The sequence below is a fragment of the Mus caroli genome, unplaced genomic scaffold (assembly GCF_978045245.1).
Source record: "Mus caroli unplaced genomic scaffold, Mus_caroli_1 scaffold_10, whole genome shotgun sequence".
Classification (NCBI taxonomy): domain Eukaryota; kingdom Metazoa; phylum Chordata; class Mammalia; order Rodentia; family Muridae; genus Mus; species Mus caroli.
Window position 1 is genome coordinate 8682133 of NW_028227265.1, and position 7260 is coordinate 8689392.

The following is a 7260-nucleotide window of genomic DNA, read 5'->3' on the forward strand; positions in this document are numbered from 1 at the left end:
GGAGACTGGACCAGGTCATGTGGGGATCTCAGAGTCAAACCTAAGCAGATCTAAGGGTAGGAAGCCTGGGTGGTCGCCTCAGCACTGGGTCAGAGCAGACTCTTGTAGCCTGAACTTCCAGCTCATCCCTAAACGTGGGCAGAGATTTTTGAATGTTGGGATTCTGCTCAATGACAGAGCACTGGTCTAGTATGCACCTGGGTTCCATGTCCAGCACATGGGACAGAAGGTATGGGGGCTAGGGGTCTCCCCTGGTGGTTCTGGAGAGCATCCAAGCCTAAGACTTAATCTAACCTAGAAAACACACCCACCAAAGAGTCGGCAGTTGGCTTGCGTTGGCTTGCAGTGTTTTGATAAAGTCCTGGCAGCAGTTGTCATAGTCTGCAGGCAGGCCACCACCTCCAACCCCACCCCATCCCTTATGGTTGACTCTGGAAACTGCCTGAGGTAAATAAAGGTCACACAACTCTATGAATACAGTAAAAATGACCAGAGCCCCCTCTGTCCTCCCCTCAGCTCCTGGAGAGGAGTATCAGCCTTAGCACAGAGGACAAAGACTTGATTGTGATGTGTCCCTCTTGAGAGTCAGAGTTGACAGTGGCCCAGGGGACCATCATGGAGGGAAATGCAGGGTGACAGTGACTGGAGAGCCCATCTTGCTGACCCACAGGTTTAGGCAAGCTTCACGCTATGCTACTGGAGTGTCTGTGGCAGACAGCTTTCCTGAGAGGTACCTTCCTGTGCAGGTGATTGACAGGCCCGCGGGATTAATCCCGAAGGGACAGGCAAGTTATGTCTTCATTCCTTACCAGAAAACCTCTGCTAGGTAGGAATACTGGGATCTTTCTGGAAGTTCAGAAAGTTGTGTCTCTGCCGAGGGCCAGAGATAACGACGTAGACACTGAACTTTAGATTGATGTATTGCAGGGGATGTGACTTCCACCCCAACTAGACTGTTACAACACAGAGCAGGTGACTCCGGCCATGACAGTGTCCTTTATAGCGCTCTCTGTCTCTCTGTTTCTCTGTCTCTGTCTCTGTCTCTCTCTCTCTCTCTCTCTCTCAGATTTATTTATTTTTTATGTATATGAGTGCTCTATCTGCAAATACACCTGCATGCCAGAATAGGGAACCAGCTCCCCCGACTTTTACTATTCTTACAATGTTTCTGGATGTTTAAAGTTGCTCCTTGTGGCAGGAGAGATGGCTTAGCCATTGAGAGTTCTCAGTTCACTTACTATCACTTATGTTGGGTGCCTCCAAACTGCCTGTAACTCCAGATACCTTCTCCTTGCCATTACAGACAGACAGACAAACAGAGACAGGCAGACACACGCATAATTATTTTACAAGAAATGACGTTTGCAGCAGTTGTAACCCTTGAAGTGAGTAGGTTTTAGGGCCCCCTTGTACTCAATGCATATGTTTCCCGTGTACCCAGACTGTGCCTGTCATCTGAGGAGCACTGCACAAGAATTGACTCTCCATCCTACTAAGATACCCAGGGGCTTGCGAGAGGAAATCAGCCACTGGGGATAGCAGCTACCTAGACAGCCCAGCCTGAGGGGATAGAAAGAAAGACCCACACCCAGAATCCTGCCCTTGACTTTGGAGGGGATTGCTGTAAAAGACAGGGTCAAAGACAATTTGATGTCAGTCCAGAATCAAGTTCCAAAGTCAGTTACACTTTTCCTGAAGTGAAAGCTACAAACATCAGGCCGGGTGGTGGTTTTTCCATGGGGGTCTAATTCTGTCTCCCACGTGTCCTTTCTCGGCACCTGGACCAGCCTTGGCTGCAGGAAACCCCAGCAACTATGTTGCAACCTCATGACCCTGCCATGAAGCCAGCACTGTCAGACGCAGGTGGCTGAGGAACACCAGGTCCCAGCAAAGCATGGTAAGAAATCCTACCTCTGGGGCCCTGCTGGGGGTCTCCCCCTTACTTTGCCCCCCTCCCTCACCCAGTAGGTGAGGTGCGATCCTGAAACCAGACCTGCCCCAGGCCAGTTCCCTTTCCAGGGCCATCGAAAACTCAGGGTTTCCTCCAGTGATTCCTCTTGGGGAGTCACTCGTCCTTTGGGGTGGGGTGAGCACGGCTGGATTCAGGAAGTTGCTGGCGTCCTCACTGTCCAAGTTCACCTTTCGGTTTTCTTATCAGAGAGGTGTGTGAGTAACCTCAGGAACCGGTGTTGTGGAACTACCTTGACAGACAGGATCCCTGAAACTCTGCTCCCAGCCAGAGCAGGCAGCCAGGCAGGAACTTGAGCCAAACTGAAATTCAGAAGGAGAACCTGAAATAGAAACAAGAAGAGATATGGGGGGTAGGGGTGGGGGTATCTGGCTGCACATCCACAGGATGACATTCTGCACCTCAGCCAGGGTCTCCTCTGCATGGAAAGGAATGGGCCCTCTACCTCAAAGATCACAGCTCTTGCCTCAAAGCATGCAAAAGCTACTTTGTTCTGTAGACAAATACAATAGGAATGACCACAGCCCAGGAACACAGATTCAGGTTTTCAAAGTAGCAGGAAAAAGAAAGTTATCGGCCTAGGCATCTTTCAAATACATTAGTGGAAACTTAAGTAAAGAGAATTAAGGTTTGGAAAGGGATCTCTGCTTTAGACCTCAGACACACACACACACACCAACATAATAACATTCTTAGCTTTTGGGATGGTGGGAGGCAGGTTCTGTTTGTACAGTCCGAAGAACTTACTTGCAGTCACAAGAACGTTAGTTCACTCACAGAAGTGGGCAGTGAAATTTCAGGGCTGAGATAGCCCAGATTAAGTGGGCTTTTCTGCAACATTCTTGATCTCCATGGTCATTAAAGTATTTCTTTAAGATATATTTTTCTTTATATGTATATGCTATAGGTGTGCCAGTGCCTGAGGCAGTCAGAGGAGAGCATCAGATTCATCTGCCCCCGACCCCGAGTCAGAGTTACAGACAATTGTGAGCTGCCTGACATAGCTGCCAGGAAGCCAAGTTGGGTCCTCTGTAAGACCAGCCCTTACACTCTCAACCATTTCTCCAGCCCCCGTCACTGACATTTTAATCATCCTCAAATCTGCCTCAAAGAATGTATAACAACACAACTCTTGTTTCCCTGGGAACTTTCATTCAGAGACCATAAGCAGAATTCACTCTCTACGACCCTGAGGAGAAGACAGGAAGGGACCCGGCATCCTGAGCCACACAGGCCAGTGGGCACCGTGGGCAGCTGTCTTACACAGTTGTCACTTCCCCCTTGCTAAGTCTCAGTGGGACACCAACTATGCCCATCCTACTAGGTTATAGGGTGTAATTATCATGTCCCAGTTCTATATTAAATCTGATACAATAGCTGCCCTATTAATCCTCTCTTAAGACCAGGAAACTGTGGTAGTCGGGCCAAATGGCCTCCCCAGAATAAACCTAGTCTAGGGTCCTGCTCCTCAGAAATCCAAAGAGCACCCTTCTTAAGAGTCAGAGACCAGGGACCTGAGATGTGGCTCAGGGGTACGGTGCTTACCTAGGAGGCAAGAACCCTGCGTTCCACCCATGGTACAGCATGAACCTGGCATGAAGAATGCCTGTAATCACGGCACTGAAGGGGGCAGGAGAGCCCAGACCTCAAGGTCATCCCTGACTGTGTAGGGAATTGGAGGACAGCCTGGGCTACATGAGACCCTAAGTAAGGAAGGGTGAAGGATAGGAGGGAAGGAGGGAGGAAGGGAGGGAGGGAGGGAGGGAGGGAGGGAGGGAGGGAGGGAGGGAGGGAGGGAGGGAGGGAGGGAGGGACAGAGACTTACAGAGAGACAGAGAGAGAATTTAACACCAGACCTGGTACCAGGAAGAAAAGAACCCTGAAGTTTAATCCCCATGAACCTAACTGTATTATCTCCAGTTACCCCTGCACCGAGGGGCCTTTGCAAGGCAAACCCCATTGCTCACAAAAGAGGAAGAACTGTCTGATAGGCCATCCAGTCCTGGCCCTGGGGGAAGCTTTGTTGCAAAGCCCGTGAAGGGGCAAACTTGTGAGAGAGCCAGACAGTGAGTGAACAGGCTCTCCTAGGTTACTGAAGGAACAGCTGAGGGTGGGAGTCAGGCACTAACCCCCACAACAGCTAGATCCTAGAACATTTTTCTCTTGCTCAAAAGGAGAGCAGGGAGCCTGGAACCTAGAGAGGAGCTGAGATGCTGCCCCAGCTCCTGGGCTAACATCGGAGTTTCAGTTGCCCCCTGGGACTCATAGCCACCCCCACCCACCCCCCAGCACACAGCCCAGTTTCAAGCAGAGGAAATGAGCTAGGAGCTGCTATAGCAGACCAGATCCACAGCCACATGTCTGGAGGGAAAACTGCCTTCTGCACCCATGGCAATGAGCCCCCACGGGGCATGACAGCAGCTTGTCACGAACCTAATGGCACAGGCTTCCTTCTCTGCAGCCGACTTTAGCAGAGATGCAGTAACCAGGCAAGAGGCAGGCAAGGTTAGGATGAGACACCGACTATGAGGTGCTGGGACCCCAGAACTGAACAGTCTGTTCCTGAGCAGTTGCAAGTCCCTTGCCTCACACTGCTACTGAAGATAGCAGCTTTGGATCTTGTCAGCCCAAATCAGTGGCTCTGTGGTGGGAGCAGACATGGTTATGAGAGAGGATCCAAGTCCACTCTGGAACCATAGATCTACAAGAAAACCCAGAAGAGACAAGGACTTCACCTGGCCAAACCCACAGCATACACCAGGATGCTAAAGGAGGTTGACTCTGAACCTGGGAGCTCCCCGGGCAGAGCTGATTCTGTGGGCTTCACAGTACCCCCCCCCCCATGCCAGCTGGATACCCTATTCCTTTGACCTGTGGCTTTCTCTGGTCACTTGCATCCACCTAGCTGCCTGGACGAGGGTCATCAATGTGGGGAATTCACACTGGGGACCAGCATGAGGGCACTCTCCCTTCTCCTTCACGTGGATCTGAGAAACAGGAGTCCCAGGATATCCTGGCTCTACAGAGGAGGAAGGTAGAGCATGGGGCAACAGAGCTCCCTTCCACAGCTAGAGCAACAGAAACCATTCTCCCTCCATTCCGGCCTCGCCCACATGCCACCTGACAGTGGTCACAGCCATGGCTCTGGCCTTCTGAGCCTAAAGCCCCCTATAACCAGTGCAGCACCCACAGCAGTCACGTCCTGGATATTTGGCCACTCTCAGCCATCTCTGGGGCTCCCACAGCAGAGTAAGGCTGCTGGCTTTGAACCATTTCATGACTGGACATCATCCCTGCTCTCTGCCTATATTTCATCTCACCCCAATCATCCTGTTCAAAAGGCATCTTCTCCCTTGGGAATCCTGTAGTATCTAAGCCCCATTCCCACTCCTTTCCACTGCAGGCCAGCACCCCACACACACACCTCACACTGAAGGCCAGCACTCCCCCTCCACACACACACACACCTCACATTGCAGACCAGCAAACCCCACCCCGCCTCACACTGCAGACAGCACCCCCACACACCTCACACTGCAGACCAGCACTAACCCCACACCACACTGCAGGCCAGCACCACCCCCACCTTACACTACAAACAGCACACGCATGCGCGCGCGCACACACACACACACACACACACACACACACACACACACACCTCACACTGTAGGCCAGCACTTCCCAGACCTCATACTGCAGGCCAGCCAGCACTCCCCCCTCTTATACTGCAGGCCAGCACTCCCCCCCCCAAACTTACACTGCAGGCTAGCACTCTCTCCCACATACACCTTACACTGCAGGCCAGCACTCTCCCCCACCTTACACTGCAGGCCAGCACTCTCCCCCACCTTACACTGCAGGCCAGCACTCCCCTCACCTCACACTGCAGGCCAGCACTCCCCCCCCCACCTTACACTGCAGGCCAGCACTCCCCCCCACCTCACACTGCAGGCCAGCACTCCCCTCGCCACCTCCCTGCAACATGTTCTTCACTTCACACTTGAGAGAGAAAAATAAAAGAAAACCAAGAAAGGAGGAAGGAAGGAAAGGAAGAAGGCTGTGTTCAAACTTAGCACAAGTTTAACTACCAAGAACACAAGACATGATTTCCTGTGCTTTTTTTTTTTCTTCTTCTGGTTTTTAAAAGAGTTCCAGAAAAGTTTCCTCTACAAAACTGAGACCAAAATGGTAAAAAATGCAAATGTGGTAGCCTTGCTTTGAGCCATCATCTGCACACAGCACAAGGCCATCCACAGCCACAGCAAGGTGTTCAAGGCCTAAGGCCTGCAGATCCATCAGCAGACAGGACCATTCCCTGCAGGACCAAGATGATATAGGCTCTGAGAGGGAAGGAAGCGGTTCTCCCTTGATCCTGTGTGACAACCCTGTCAGTCTGCTTGTCTCAGTAGATGGGAGGATGGGTACATGATAGGTGAAGGGGTGAATGGATAAGTAGATGGATGGGTGGATGGTGTGTGTGTGGGTGGGTGGTGAGTGGGTGGGTAGAGAAATAAGTAGATGAATGGGTGGGTGGTTGTGAACAGATGGTAGGTAGATGAATAGGTAAGTGAATGAATATGTAGATGGGTCAATGGATAAACAATGATATGTGTGGGTGGGTGGAGGACAGGTGGCTGGTGGGATACATGCAAATGGAAGGGAAGATGAACAGGTGGTGGGTGAGAAGACAGATGCTGGGGTAGGTGGGTGGATGTATCAGTGGATAAGAGAGTGGATGAATGGATGGATGGATGGATGGATGGATGGATGGATGGGTGGATGGGTAGATGGAGGGAGGGAGGGATGGATGATGGATGGATAGATGAATGGATGATGGGTGGGTGGATGGGTAGGTGGATGGATGGATAAATGGATGGATGGATGGATAAATGGATAGAGGATGGGTGGATGTTTGAGTGGATGAGTAGATGCACTATCAAGTGGATAAATGAATGGGTGGATGAATAGATAGATGTTTGGGTGGATAAATGATAAGCGAATTCAAGAGCAAGTGACAGGTGGATTGATAGGTGGATGGATGGAGTCACAAGAGTACTGGACCCTTTATCATCCACCTGGCTCTGGACTGCAGACCTGAAGATACACGAGGGAATACAAATGGAAGGAGTCTTGCCTTCCTTGAGTGTACTATAGAGGAGCCTCCCCTTTGTACTGAGCTCCCACAGTGCAAAGGGAGTTGTTTATTTTATTCTGGAGGTTGGCAGAGGAGTCTGAAGGAGGAAGCTGTCAACCAGCTTAGAGGGAAGGAAGCAGATTCCAGGCAGAGG

At 51.1% G+C, this 7260-nt stretch overlaps 1 long non-coding RNA gene across 1 annotated transcript; it reads left to right on the forward strand.

Annotated features, from left to right (window-relative positions):
- Positions 1-632: 632 nt before the first annotated feature.
- Positions 633-3068, forward strand: LOC110299612 (uncharacterized). The gene is made up of 3 exons (XR_002378494.2): positions 633-746; positions 1788-1897; positions 2877-3068. It is a non-coding gene; the product is annotated as an uncharacterized LOC110299612 (long non-coding RNA).
- Positions 3069-7260: the final 4192 nt, after the last annotated feature.